Source organism: Piliocolobus tephrosceles, chromosome 17, assembly GCF_002776525.5.
Source record: "Piliocolobus tephrosceles isolate RC106 chromosome 17, ASM277652v3, whole genome shotgun sequence".
Classification (NCBI taxonomy): domain Eukaryota; kingdom Metazoa; phylum Chordata; class Mammalia; order Primates; family Cercopithecidae; genus Piliocolobus; species Piliocolobus tephrosceles.
Genome location: NC_045450.1, coordinates 19,613,682 through 19,628,921, shown reverse-complemented (window position 1 = coordinate 19,628,921; position 15,240 = coordinate 19,613,682). Strand labels below are relative to the sequence as shown.

Here is a 15,240-nt window from a genome sequence, read left to right as displayed (position 1 = left end):
TGATTGAAAGTGTCTTAACTGTAGATGCAGTCAAAGAGGACCTTTCTGAGGAGGTGACACTTAAGTTGAGCTTTAAGTATAAATAAGGAGCCAGCCATCCAGAGATAAGGGGAAGATCCTTCCAGGTTCAGGGAAGAGCTGGTGCAGAAACTGGCTGGAATGCGTTTGTCAAGTTCCAGGGAATGGGAAGAAAGGGTCAGGGTAGGTGGGAGGTAGTGGAAAGAGGATGGGTTGGGTGAGTAATAGCCAGAGCTTAGTGACCACAGGGGAGAGTTGGCGATAAGGTGAGAGAGGTGGATGTGGGGCTCAGGATAGGTAGGCAAACAAATTAAGAGCCAGAAGGAGTAGGATGTAGAAAATGATGCTGCTTGTTGATTAATTCTGTTGCCTTAACTAGGGTCTTATCACTTACTGTTTTTGCAGGTACTGTTGGACTGTCATAATAAAGTCACTCTGCTGAGTGGGAGAGGAAGAGGCAGTGGTCACCTGGGTCTTTTCTGGCAGATAAATCTTAAGCTGAGTGTTCAGATTTTCAGCAGGATGTTCAATTGAGGGCCCACCTCTTTCCTTATTTTGACTTATATGCTACTATTTAAAACTGCATAATAAGTTCTCTGAATATGTTCTAGTATACGAATCCTCCTTTGTTTCCAGCTCTGCATGAATTTAAGGATTGGGCAAGTGTTAATAATACACCCTTGTCCATCTACCAAGATGACCATCAGGATCTAAGTTTCAAGTTGTCTTTTGTAGGGAGGCAGTTTATGTTGCAATAGTTGCACTCTTGTCTTGGCCTTCTGATGACTAATAACACTCAGCTGAGGTGTAGGTTGGTGCTAAAAGTTCACTCAGTGGATTACATTAGATAAATGACCATTGTGGGGCTCAATTCCACTGTGTCAGCATCTTTGGGCTGGCATGTAACCAAGGGATGTAACCTACTTTTGCCTTCTGCTGGGGGCATTCATCTCTAATGGTGTGCTGCTTTTCAGCCTCACCTTGACCAGATTGTCCACTTGAGAGGCCCAATCAAGACTCCTTGATTTGGCCCTCTTGAGCCATGTCACACTGGGCCGAAACAGAATATGCTTTTTTCTACTTTTGAACCCCACAACAGTGACTAGTGTGTTCTTTGAGTGAATTGGCTCTTTGAGCCAGGCAGTTGAGAGACTTAAATGTTGCTTCGGCTATTTGTAGTAAACTCAGTATTAGAAATGCTAAATAAAACCTTTTAGTGTTTGGGGAAAACAAATCAGAATTTGAGAATTGTCACCTGTTTTAGGTTCCTGTATTCTAGTGGCACCTGTAGAAGGATTATCGAAAACTTGAACAGAGCCTTCTGGGCAGTTCTGGGGGGTAATGAAGGGGATGAGGTAGATCCTGGTACTGAATTACTAATTCTGATTTGACTGCAAACAGAATGTCTTTTAGTTAGCAAGCAAATGACTAAAGTAAACAGCTAGGAACAGGCAAACAACTTCTACTCTTCATACTAGAGTATCTCAAAGGAATAGAGAACTGGTAGTGAGATTTACTAACTTAATTATTTGGCTTTGGCCCAGGTTAAAGATTTTGGACTTAATTTATATGCTGTTGCTGGGTATAAAATGCTGTATCCCATGGGTTACTAAGCTCTCTCGACTTCATTTTCATTTCAATGGTATATTGTAACTGAAGTATGAAAATATCCTGTAGGCTGAAGTTTCATCAGCCAGTTTGGAGACTGGTGGCTCTTTTCTAATTTTTGAAAGGGGGCGGGTGGGTAGGAGGGGACTTGAACACAAGGAGAAGCCATTGACTCCTACATTGGCTACTAATTGTGTTTGGGGAAAGAATCCGAAAATTTAAGTAAATTGGACTTTCAGAGCTGAGCTGGCCTTTTAATTTAGGGTACCAGTAGATTTGTTTCTTACACTTTGCAGGCTTTTGGACAAACTCTTCTGAAAGGTGGGCAACCTAGAAAGCCAGTTGATGCCACTTGCTATTGGAGTTGTGGGTAAGTGGTTTTACATTGCATTACACAACTTAAAGGTGATCTGATTTTGCTAGTGTTTTGGTATACTGATGCTTTTTGATTTACAGTGGGGTTACCTTTGATAACCCTATCATAAGTTGAAAATATTGTAAGTAAAAAACGCATTTAATATACCTCACCTGCCGAACATCATAGCCTAGCCTGCCTTAAACATGCCAAGAACATTAACCTGCAGTTGGGCAAATGCATCTAACAAGCCTATTTTATAATGAAGTATTGAATATCTCGTGTAATTTATTGAATAAATACTGGAAGTGAAAAACAGAATGGTTATGTAAGTACTTGAAGTAGTCTGGGACTGTCTCTATGTGCTGTAGTAAGGAGATTTAATTGTGCACTATCTGCTGGTTGTTTTGAGGTGAAGAAGTGGTAACTTAAATTGAAACAATGGTGATGACGTGGTAACTCCTGTTTTCCCGGGTCTTGATAACTTAAAATTATCTCTTTGTGTCTGTTTATAGATGTTGATACCAGTGAACCAGAATCGGTTCTCTCTAAATGTTGAGACTGTTCTGAAGCTCTTTGCACAATGGACTCGGGTTAATTGAATTAGTGTCTTTCAGTTCAAATCTAGTTTCACTAGTTCTTATGTCCTTTTTTCTAGATGATGGTGAATCCTATTCTTTTGGGTGGCGGGAAGAGATTACCACAGAACTTGACCGTTTAATTAGTGAATAATTATAAACTAGAGCTGAACATATTTATATCCCCTTGGTATCCTGGGGGATTGGTTTTGGACCCCTTGGATACTAAAATTCTCAAATGATCAAGACCCTTATATAAAGTGGGTAGTATATGGGAAGGTGCAGGGAGTGGCGGTGATGCACATCTGTAGTCCCAGCTACTCAGGAGGCATTTCCAGATTACTTATTATACCTAATACAGGCTGGGTGTGATGGCTCATTCCTGTAATCCCAGCACGTTAGGAGGCTACTACAAATACTTGCCCCCCTTTTTTTCATTATGTGGGAGGATTGCTTGGAGACTAGGAGTTCAAGTCCAGCCTACGCAACGTTGTCAAGCCCTGTCTCTACAAAAAATTTTAAAAACTTAGCCAGGCATGGTGGTGCGTGCCTGTAGTCCCAGCTACTGGGGTGACTAAGGCAGGAGAATTGCTTGAACCCAGGAAGTGGAGGCTGTGGTGAGCCGTGATGGAGCTGCTGCACCCCAGCCCAGGTGACAGAGCAAGACTCCATCTCAAAAACAACAGCCAAATACAATGTAAGTGGTATGTAAATAGTTGCTGTACTGTATTTTTAAAAATTCATATTATTTTTTATTATTGTGTTGTTGTTATGTGTTTTTTTCCAAATATTTTTGACCCATGGTTGGTCGAATCTGCCAGTGTAGAACCTGTTGATACAGATGGCCAACTGCACTGAAAATGAGAGAAAAGGTTGGAAGTGGCTCGAACTCTTATTCTTTGAAGTTGTGATATGTTGAAAGAAGAGAACGGCAGATAGGGAAATCATTCTCTTTAGGATGTGTGCAAATGAGACCTTCTTTAAATACCATACATTAGAATAGGGAATCTTAGTCAATCAGTCTTGAGGTAGTGATTAGCTCTTGTGGCAAAATAAGTCACCTGTGCCCAGTGCCTGGATACCAGCCTGGTTGCATGCAAAGGCAGACATGTCGATAACTCCTTTTACCTTCCTGAGGGCTTGACCTTGTTCAAGAGTGTCCTTTGAGCTATACTATTTTGTTGGGCTTGGGATTGAATTGCCACACAGAAGCTTGGTTTGCATAGTGTTGGGAAGCATCATCCCTGATCCTTTTGTGCCCTGCTCTGCTGGAGGGCTCAACCGCAAGACCTGGTGACTAGAAATAATTCTGTCACTTGGGCCTGCAGATTCACGCTAGGTCTGATGAATGACTAAGGATCTCGGATAGCAGCAGTGTGTAGTGTGGGACTCTTCATTTTTGAGACTGCTTAGCATCTCGGAGCCACTGCCCCTCTTTCTGCCTGTTGGTCCAAGAGAAAGTGTTAGAAAAACCTGCCCCTTTTTTATTTATTATGTATTCATTTATGTTTTGAGACAGGGTCTCTCTGTGGCCCAGGCTGAAATGCAGTGGCATGATCAAGGCTCACGGCAGCCTTGACCTCCCAGGCTCAAGCGATCCTCCTCTCTTAGCCCTCCTGAGTAGCTGGGACTACAGGCCTGTGCCACCACGCACCACTAATTTATTGTATTTTTAATGGAGATAGGGTTTCGCTGTGTTGCCCAGGCTGGTCTCGAACTCCTCACCTCAAGTGATCTGCCTGCCTCGGCCTCCCAAAGTGCTGGGATTACAGGCGTGAGCCACCACACCTGGCCTGCCCCTTTATTTTAGTAGCAGATTGTTTCCACACAAGCAGCAGAGTTGAGTTACAGCTTTTAGCTGTCTATCATTCATGATGGGTTTGAACTCTATACAGTGTTTGCTTAAAGTGGATTAATATGTGTCCTTTAATTTTGATTCTGAACGAGTCTCAAGTCATAGCTTTACTACATTGAATGCTGTTAATTCCTCTTCCTGAAGTTTAGGAAAAGTAGGAAAAAGTCAAACCCTTGCAGAATCTTAGCATATCTGGTGTTTATTTCAAGCTGGGCTTGGAGGAGCCCTCTCCAGCCATCGTTGAAGTATGCTTATGGCAGGGATGGGGGGGTTTTGCTGTTTTCCTTCTGTTTCATGTTACTACTTCAGTCTGTGAAAAGTTAATATTCTGTTATGTTGGGCTACCCTATAAGATTCTAGTTGAATAAAATGTTCTGAGGCTGAAAACAGGTTGAAAAGTGGTGATTTTTAGTGGGAAAACGGAAATCAAGAAAAATGAGTAGGCCTAGCATGGTAATGCACTGCATGCCTGTAATCCCAGTACTTTGGGAGGCTGAAACGGGAGAATCTCTTGAGCCCAGAAGTTTGAGACCAGTCTGGGCAACACAGTGAGACCCCATTTTACAAGAAATAAGAAAAAGGAGCTGGGCATGGTGGTGTGCACCTGTAGTGTCAGCTGCTTGGGAGGCTGAGGCAGAAGGATTGCTTGAGCCTGAAAGGTCTGGCTGCTGTGAGCTGAGATTGCACCACTGCACTCTAGCCTTGGTGACAGAGTGAGACCCTGTCTCATTTAAAGAAAAAAAAAAAAAAAAAGATGAGTAAATGCTTAAAGTCACAGAGCAAGCTCTAGGCAGCAGCAGGGCTAGAATCAGGCCTTCTCTGCACTAATTCTTGTTCTCTCTGTTGCACTGTATCTCTCAAACAAGTCGGTGTAGGCACCCGATAAAGTTTGAGTTTAATTGAATCCTTGGTGTTTGGACTCTGTATTCTTGGGTTCTGTACTCAAACATTTTGTCACAAACTCTTTATCTTTCAGAGAAGACTCCTTATAGTGAAGCATATGCAAAGCGAAGTTATTAATGGGTAATGGGGTGGTAGTCTCCTTAGTTTTAGTAGTGGTTGTGGATACTTAATAGTTAACTTTTTTCTTCAGATAGTTCTGAAAGTGACCATATTACATTCAAATAGGAGTTGAGACATTATCCCTGTAAGTTTTCTTTTTTCCCCCAAACCAAACCCCAAAATGGTCAGTGCACTGTAAGTTTTTCAGATAAGCAAGTGGGCCTGCTCTCAAACACCTGTGCAAAGTGCTGAACCAGACTTCAGTTTCCTGTGACCTGCCCTGGAATCTGAAGAGGAAAATCCAGGTGGATCCATGGACAGAACAGCTTTTGAACAGCTCTGTGGAAATAACCAACATGGACATGCATTCCTTATTTTTAAAAAATATCTGTAAAGCAAACTGGCTTTCAGTTAAATAGTTGCTTTGTGTCTACTTAATGACTTGCCTAGTAAGTGCTCTTTAAACAGGAGGGGGAGGTGAATAATACCATTACATTGAGGGTGCCGGGACTCTAGCAGTGTGGGTCCTACGAGCCGGCATCCAGGGGCACACTGGAAGTCTCCGGCCCTTTGGGGAGGTATTTTTCCCAGTTGTGACATTTTCTTCCTTCTCAGTAAGTGGAATTAGAGAGTGAGGAGTGATAGAGTGAATGCTCTGTGTCTACTTTTGAAAATGTTGTCAGGTTCTTTTTCTCTTAGAAATGTAGTTGTTCTTTGATATAGTCACTTGTTCAGTCCTTTACTCAAAACAATTGGTGTATCTCATGCCCATGGTGAGGAGCATTCTGCTTGAGAGTTTCCTAACTTTTTATGAAAGAGAAAAGCCGAAAGACTTCCAGAGAATTAAGGTGGGAGGTTCAGTTGTCGGAGACAAGCTTGTGTAGGGTAGCTGGCCTTTGAGAGGGCACAGTGGTTGGTGGTATTGTGGACTGGGGAGAAATGCCCATCAGTGGTCTAGCTGGGAGAGGGTGGAAAATACTAACAGTGCACTTACTGTGGACAGAGGGTAGGGAACGAGCAGGCCCACAAAATTGCCCAACTCCAGGGAATGGCATTCACAAGGAGGGGACAGGGTCCTCTGGAGCTGACAGGTCTCTGACCACAAGTCCTCTCTTCCCCAACTGGAAAGGATATTTCTGCCTAAGAGGGATGAGTACAGGGACACAATGGCTGGTTTGGCCAAATTGGTCTCCAAGATGGACTAATCAGCCATAATCCGGAGTTATCCCTGTTCCCAGCTAGACTACTGATGGGCGTTTCTCCTCACTCCACACCCAGCCCACAATACCACCGCCATCACCACTGTGCCCCCTTGAAGGCCAGCTACCCTACACGTACTCTTCTCTGACAACTTAACTTCCCATCTTGGAGACCAAGCATCTTTACGGACTGCTGGCCGATTCCCCGTTCCCCGAGATCCCTGTCTCTTAGGGCTTTATTCTGACACATCAGAAGTTGATAAAGGAGGGATTGTAATTGTTTATATCCGTTAGAGTGTGGGGTTAGAGAACGCTGGGTGGTGGCTCTTGACATTTAACAATGTTTGCTCTCCAGACAGAATAGTTACATGTCAATTACTGAGGTAATTAATGATTCTCTTGTGGGAACTGTAATGTGAAAAACTACTAATTAAAGAAAATCGACCGGGTGTGGTGGCTCACGCTGGTAATCCCAGCACTTTGGGAGGCCGAGGTGGGTGGATCACAAGGTCAGGAGTTCAAGACCAGCCTGGCCAAGATGGTGAAACCCCGTCTCTGCTAAAAGTACAAAAATTAGGCGGGCTTGGTGGCAGGCGCTTCTAATCCTAGCTATTCAGGAGGCTGAGGCAGGAGAATTGCTTGAACCCGGGTGGCAAGCGATTGCAGTGAGCTGAGATCGTGCCACAGCACTTCAGCCTGGGTGATAGAGTGACTCCATCTCAAAAAAGAAAAAAAAAAAGAAAAAAATCATTTTTTACTTCACATTTCTACAACATCCGCATTCTCTTTGGCAGGCCAATTTAGTTTAGTCTTTCTTCTTTAAAAAAAAAAAAAAAAAAAAATTCAACCAGGTACTGTGATCTGTCCATAGGATCTGATTTCCTACTAGTGCCAGCCTGCAAGCAGTGCTCTGAATTGGTGACAGGTGTAGATTTAATGAATAGATCAAGCAGGGAAGTGGCTTCTGAGCATCAGAATGGTTAGTTTTAGTGTGAACCTCTTAATGAGGTTATTAATTATATCATTCCAGCAGTTTTTGGGCAGCAATTGAGTATCCAGTAGTTCAGTTCTGTTACTGTGTGTAGTGAGCACAGACCCCACCTGTTTATTTCATTTTTTGTTTTGAGAGACAGGGTCTCGTCCTGTCGCCCAGGCTGGAGTGCAGTGGTGCTGTCGTAGCTCACTGTTATTTCAAACTCCGGGCCTCAAGTGATCTCCCCACCTCAGCCTTCCAAGTAGGTAGGACCAGAGGCACACGCCACCATGGCTGGCTAGTTAAAAAAAATTTTTTTTGTGGAGATGGAGTCTTGCTTGTTGCCCAGGCTGGTCTCAAATTCCTGCCTCAAGTGATCCTCTTGCCTTGGCCTCTCAAAGTGCTGGGATTACAGGTGTGGGCCCCCAGACCCTCACATCCCACATATTATTTACTCATTCTCTCAAAATTGCTCCACTTCAGATGCCAGCTGCAGGTGTTGGATATTTCTACGTTACCTGAACTTCTGCCCAGCAGACTATAAATTTGGAGGTTCCCATGACTTCCCGTCCCAGGTTTGGTAATTTGCTAGCATGAGTCACAGAACTCAGGAAAGCATGATATTTAGGATTACAGTTTTGTTATAAAGGACTTATTTATAACTCAGGAACAGCTGAATGGAAGAGACGCATAGGGCAAGGTATGAGTTGGGGGGTGCAGAGCTCCCATGCCCCTTCTGGTGTGCCACTCCTGGCTCATAAATGCTTTTACCAACCCGGAAGCTCTCCCAGCCTCATTGTTTTGGAGTTCTGATTGAGGATTCATTACGTAGGCATGGTCATTGACCATTGGTGATTGAACTCTGTCTCTAGCTAGCCCTCCCCTCCACAGAGCTCAGAAAGTAGGGCTTTGAAGTCTAATCATGTGCTTGGTCTTTCTGGCTTGGCTAGCCCTTCACTGGAAACTATAAGGGCCCATGTGAAATCACCTTGTTAGCATAAACTCTGGCATGTGGTCCAGAGGGCTCTTCATGAATAACAAAAGACAGTCAGAAAATTCCAAGGGTTTTAGGAGCTCTGGCAGGAACCAGGGACAAAGACCAAATGTATTTTTCTTATACTCCATTGGTACTCCAGTTTTGTATATTGTAAGTAGTAATGGAATAAGGGTACCTAAAGTTGATTTAAATGATAATTAACAATTGGCATTTCTTGACACACCAGATACTGCAAATTGATTAGCTTTAGATTATAAGCAGCAAATTCTTCCTTCAATCAGTATGAAATGGCATTTCCAGAATATTCAGTGTTCTTGAACTTCAGAGGTGCATTAAGTCTATTCTTCCCTAATGCAAGAAACAAGCTTACTTTATAATACAGATTTCATGTTACTTTTTTCTTTTTTGAGACAGAGTCTCACTCAAGAAACAAGCTTACTTTATAATACAGATTTCATGTTACCTTTATTATTATTATTATTTTTTCACTCTGTCGCCCAGGCTGGAGTGCAGTGGCATAATCTCGGCTCATTGCAACCTCTCCCTCCCAGGTTCAAGCGATTCTCCCACCTCAGCTTCCCAAGTAGTTGGGATTACAGGCACGTAATTACACCACGCCTGGCTAATTATTTTTTTTTTTTTTTTTTTTTTTTGAGACGGAGTCTCACTCTATCACCTAGGCTAGAGTGTGCAGTGGTGCGATCTCGGCTCACTGCAGCCTTCGCCTCCTGGGCTCAAGCAGTTCTGCCTCAGCATCCCGAATAGCTGGGATTACAGGCGTGTTGCACCATGCCCGGCTAATTTTTGTGTTTTTAGTAGAGATGGAGTGTCACTATATTGACCGAACTGGTCTTGAACTCCTGACCTAAAGTGATCTGCCCACCTCGGCCTCCCAAAGTGCTGGGATTACAGATGTGAGCCACTGTGCCTGGCCCTGGCTATTTTAGAAGAAATGGGGTTTCATTATGTTGGCCAGGCTGGTCTCGAACTCCTGACCTTAAGTGATCCACCTGCTTCAGCCTCCCAAAGTGCTGGGATTACAGGTGTGAGCCACCGTGCCTGGCCCATGTTACTTTTTAATATGACTTTTAAAAAGGTTTAGATATACATAGTGGGCCAGGCATGGTGGCTCATGCCTGTAGTCCTTGCACTTTGAGAGGCCTAGCCAGGGAGGATCACTTAATCCCACCAGTTCAAGACCAGCCTGGGCAACATGGTAAAACCCTGCTCTACAGAAAATACAAAAGTTAGCCAGGCATGGTGGTGCCCACCTGGGGTCCCAGCTACTTGGGAGACAGGAAAAGCACCCTAGCCTGGAAAGTTGAGGCTGTAGTGAGTTGTGGTTGTGTCACTGCACTCCATTCAGGGTGACAAAGTGAGACTCTGTCTCAAAACAAACGAACGAAAAATAGATATACATAGTGCATTGGTTAAGAGACCATAGGCTCTAGAGTCAGTCTGGGTTTGAGACTGAACTTTATCACCAACTTGTCACTTGACCTTGGATGAGCCACTTCTCTCTCTAAGCCTCGGCTTCCTCATGTATGGAGTGAGGGTAATCACAGTAAATAGTTGTGAGGATTCAATAAGATAGTGCATTCGAAGGACATGGCACAGTGCTGGGCATAAAAACAAACATTTAATAACTTTAGCTATTATTGGCTGTATGGCATCCATTGCTATGCCCACCTGGAATGGCAGCTGACTCCCACGGAGTCAAGAATCATGTATCATTTTACCTCCTCTTACAGTCAATTTATGGGACAGTGTATACAAGATTGCTAGGCACACAGTAGACACAAGTTCTCTATCATTTGAAAATAAAACCTGTCCTCTGGGTATCTGGGAAATACACTAGTGACTCTGTAATGGAAACTTCCAGCGGGCTTCCAAAGCTGGCCTAAAACCCAGAGATGGAAAATCTTCCTCTTGAAACCCTATAAAGCCTGTATGAGTCCAGCAGTAGGGACAGGGGCTAGGATACTTGTTTCACGTGTCTGTGTGAAGAGATCACCAAACAGACTGTGTGTGAGCAACATGGCTGTCTATTTCACCTGGGTGCAGGCGGACTGGGTCCGAAAAAGGAGGCAGCAAAGGTGGTGGGATTATCATGAGTTCTTACAGGTTTTGGGATAGGTGGTGGAGTTAAGAGCAATGTTTTGGGGGCAAGGGGTGGATCTCACAAAGTAGATTCTCAAGGGTGGGGAGAATTACAAAGACACTTCTTAAGGGTGGGGGAGATTATAAAGAACATTGATCAGTTAGGGTGGGGCAGAAACAAATCACAATGGTGGAATGTCATCAGTTAAGGCTATTTTCACTTCTGTGGATCTTCAGTTGCTTCAGGCCGTCGGGATGTATACGTGTACTTTACTGGTGACATGATGGCTTAGCTTGGGCTCAGAGGCCTGACATTCCTGTCTTCTTATATTAATAAGAAAAATAAAAATAGTGGTGAAGTGTTGGAGTGGCGAAAATTTTTGGGGGTGATATGGAGAGATAATGGGCGATGTTTCTCAGGGCTGCTTCGAGCAGGATTAGGGGTGGCGTGGCAACCTAGAGTGGGAGAGATTAAACTGAAGAAAGATTTTGGGCTAAGGGATAATATTGTGGGGTTGTTAGAAGGAGCATTTGTCAATACTGTTGGATCAAAAATTGGGAAACTGATCCAGGAGACATTTTTGTCTTTGACTGTATGCTTTGAGGTTCAGCTAGTTGGGCAAAACCACATTAGACTCTGGGAAAAGAAATAGATTTATTTCAGCCAGTCTAAATAATGTTTGACAGAGTCTCAGATAAAGTGAAAAGCCCAGATCCCCATGCAAAAGGGCTTCCTGACTGCTCAGAGTTTACTTGTTGGTGAACTCCTGTGAGTCCAGGTCTCTAATTCTTCCTGTGGCTCAACAACCAAGAGAGTCTACTGTAGTGGGACTACCACTTGACTAAGTTCTTAGTTCCAGTCTAGACTCTGCCACTGTTGCTGTTTTTCCTTGGGCAGATCACATCCCCTCAGTCTATTTCTTTAATTAAAACATAAAGGATTTAGGACTAAATCACTCTTTCTCAAGGTGTGGCTTTGGTTACACTTGTAATTTATGTGTTGGTGAAATGAATAGTCACGTGTTTTTTTTACTGCTGATGGTGCGTAAGATGATTTTTGGTGGTACATGATGAATACTTTTCGTTTACTAGTTCTGTTTTTTATTGTATTTACTTATTTTTTGAGATGGAGTCTTGCTCTATCTCCCATGCTGGAGTGCAGTGGCGCGATCTTGGCTCACTGCAACCTCCGCCTCCTGGGTTCAAGCAATTCTCCTTCCTCAGCCTCCCGAGTAGCTGGGAGTACAGGCACCTGCCACCACGTCCGGCTCATTTTTGTATTTTTAGTAGAGATGGTTTCACCGTGTTGGCCAGGCTGGTCTTGAACTCCTGACCTCAGGCGATCCACCCTCCTCTCAGAGTGCTGGGATTGCAGGCATGAGCCACCGCGCCTGGCCTAGTTCTGTTTTTTAATGTGTATGAATGAAAACGTAACTATCAGATCACACCTATGAATTCATGGACAGTAGTGCTTAGGATGATACTAAAGTCGTGTCAAAGACAAAACTGCAACCAGTTTAGTTTCCAGATCTCAATTGGCTGTATTGCAATTCTAGAATTGGGCAATGTTTCATTCCATAATATAGAATAAGTGTTTAGATGAGCTAAGCAGGAGTTGGCTTTATAAACAGAAGGGCTGAAGAAAGCAGAAGCAAAGAACAAAGAGTGTATCAGTCTTTTCAAAGCTGCTTTTCTTGTAAGGCAGGACAGGGAGACAGAACAATAGAGAAATAACTGAATAGTTAGCATTAGATTACTTCAGACTTTTGTGTGTGTGTGTAAGGATTAGGGAACTTCATTATCATGCCAATTGAAGATTTAAACATGGAGTTTGGGAAGTTGGATGTTATCTCTTTCTCTTGGTTTCTGGGAAGGTCAGATAACAAACTTAGTAGTTTAGGCATGAATGACTCCAGTTTGATTTTTAGTCTGGTCTCTTCGAGCCTAGTGCAGGAGCTTGGTCCAGAACCATGACCTTCTATCATTTTTACATAACAGTAGATATACTTTTTTAAAAAGCTTTAAAAAAACATTAGGTAAACAGTAGATGGGATGGTAAAGATGGGATACGAATGGCTGAAGTTTGTAGATTTCAGGACTCTAACTCTAGTGCAGTGCCACACCTTACTTAATGAAGTCTTTGTGGTGATAGCCACAGCTGAGCAGGTCCAGATTTCAGGACTTAACGACTTGCCTTCAGAAGTCTCACGCAAAAAAATAAAGACTTGACTAACTCAAGCAAATTGACAAATTTCTTGTTTTGCATTCGTGGCAAAAATACCCACAAGTAGGTTTTGTAGAATGTAAAATATCATAGACATTAGTGTTGGTGGCCTTTTTTTTTTTTCCCCAGTGGAAAAATGAATAATATTGTTTCCTCTTTGACCTTTAGCAGTTTCCCGGCTACCTGGATTGCTCCTCGGTTCCTCATTGTTTGCTGTTGGGATTTTCCATGTTAGAAGTAAAGTTAGGGTCTGACTTGTTCTGTTGGGGTGGGAGAAAAAGCCTAATCGCTTCTTGAACCCAAGCCAGTGCATGGATTCAAGGCTGTGTCCCGTCTCAAGAGCTGACCTGTACATTACTTCTTCCTGGTGACAGTGGGACATGTGCCCTAAAATGACGTTAAACATTGAGGCAGGCAGTACTTAAAATCTCGTTTCACTTTGTCATATTGCTCATAATTCAACATAGTGGGGTCTTAAGAAGGGAAACGATAGAAATGTAGAAATGATACAGACTACTGTGGGAGGCACTTGCTTTTTTAGTAAAACCCAGAATAAAACGGAAATCTCTGTTAAGCAATAGAAGCCGAGAAAGCTGCTTTCAGATGTAGTTTATGGTTTTTTTTTTTTAAGCCTTAATTACCTGTAGTCCCTAGACATTTTCTCTGTATCTAGACACTGTCATCCTTCATTATCTACAGTTGGGTGTTGGTCTGTGTTTGCAAGTGATCTTGTTGAATTAACACCCTGTAAAGGGTCATGGATCTGGTATAGCTCCTTGTAATAAGTTATTTAGTGTTTCAAATTTTAGTTTTAAAAAATTGCTGTAAAGATGGTTTCAAGTGTGATAGCTCCCTGTGTCAAGTGTTACTAGTGAAGATTAGGTTAAAATAGAGCAAAATGCCGGGTGCAGTGGTTCACGCCGGTAATCCCAGCACTTTTGGGAGGCTGAGGCAGGCGGAACCACGAGGTCAAGAGATGGAGGCCATCCTGGCCAACATTGTGAAACCACGTCTCTACTAAAAATACAAAAATTAATCAGTCATGGTGGCGGGTGCCCGTAGTCCCAGCTACTCAGGAGGCTGAGACAGGAGAATTGATTCGCTTGAACCCAGGAAGCGGAGGTTGCAGAGAGCTGAGATCATGCCATTGCACTCCAACCTGGTGACAGAGCGAGACTCCGTCTCAAAAAAAAAAAAAAAGGCTGGGCACGGTGGCTCAAGCCTGTAATCCCAGCACTTTGGGAGGCCGAGACGGGCGGATCACGAGGTCAGGAGATCGAGACCATCCTGGCTAACCCGGTGAAACCCCGTCTCTACTAAAAAATAAAAAAAATAAAAAAACTAGCCGGGCGAGGGGGCGGGCGCCCGTAGTCCCAGCTACTCGGGAGGCTGAGGCAGGAGAATGGCGTAAACCCGGGAGGCGGAGCTTGCAGTGAGCTGAGATCTGGCCACTGCACTCCAGCCCGGGCGACAGAGCGAGACTCCATCTCAAAAAAAAAAAAAAAGAAAAGGAGCAAAATGGTGGCAGTGATATAGCCCAAGATTATTCTCCTACTTTATTTTATTTATTTATTTTGTGATAGGGTCTCACTCTGTTGCCCAGGCTGAGTGCAGTAGCCTAATCATGATTCACTGCAACCTCGAACTTACCTTCATTTATTTAATACAAGGTTTCTAAATGACTTCATAATGAGAAACTCTCAGATGTTTCCCAACTGAGGTGGGATCTGTGCTTCAATTCCTCATACTTTGTAAATTTTGATTTTGTCATTCTGTCTTGTCTCTAGAGAGATGTCGTGACCTGTGTCATTGGGCACATTGGCAAGGGGGAAAAAGCCTTTTACTGAAGGCTGTGTTTCGCAGGATTACAAGTCTGCCTTCCCACTAAGATGTAATTGACGACACGCGCAGCAAGCCTCCTTTGAGCAGATCTTGAGTTCAAACCGAGAACTCCTTGGATATAAAATTACAAGACCACCTACTTGTAGATGTCAGGTTTCTAGAACATCCCATTTCCTGTGGTGCTGAAGTTAGTCATTATATGTAGGCAATGGCTGATGAGTCTGGATACATTCTAAAAGGGGAGGGGCCGAGTTGTGACATTTGCCCTTGGTCTGCAGACCAGGTTTTGCAAAGCTAGAGTGGGGCTGTTTGTTTTCCTCTCTTCTTAGGAAATTGCCATTGAATCAGTTTGTCTTGGTTAAGTAAGATCTTTTGTGGGTAGCTGAGCAGTTGGGCTTTTAAAGATGAGAGCCACATGAAAGAAGACTGTTCTTTTTTTTTTTTTTTTTTTTTTTTTTTTTTTTGAGACGGAGTCTCGCTCTGCCGCCC

At 43.4% G+C, this 15,240-nt stretch overlaps 1 protein-coding gene across 3 annotated transcripts in view; it reads left to right on the top strand.

Moving 5' to 3' along the window:
• The window catches only part of DCUN1D3 (defective in cullin neddylation 1 domain containing 3), a 48,696-nt gene that overhangs the window by 2,127 nt on the left and 31,329 nt on the right, over positions 1 to 15,240 (top strand). For 2 of the 3 annotated variants that reach the window (XM_023225000.3, XM_023225002.3), the window contains exon 2: positions 1,923 to 1,996. The exons of the other annotated variant lie outside the window; for it this stretch is intronic. The gene's annotated coding sequence lies outside the window, so the exon portion shown is untranslated. The remainder of the gene's footprint in view (positions 1 to 1,922; positions 1,997 to 15,240) is intronic. 3 annotated transcript variants of the gene reach the window in all.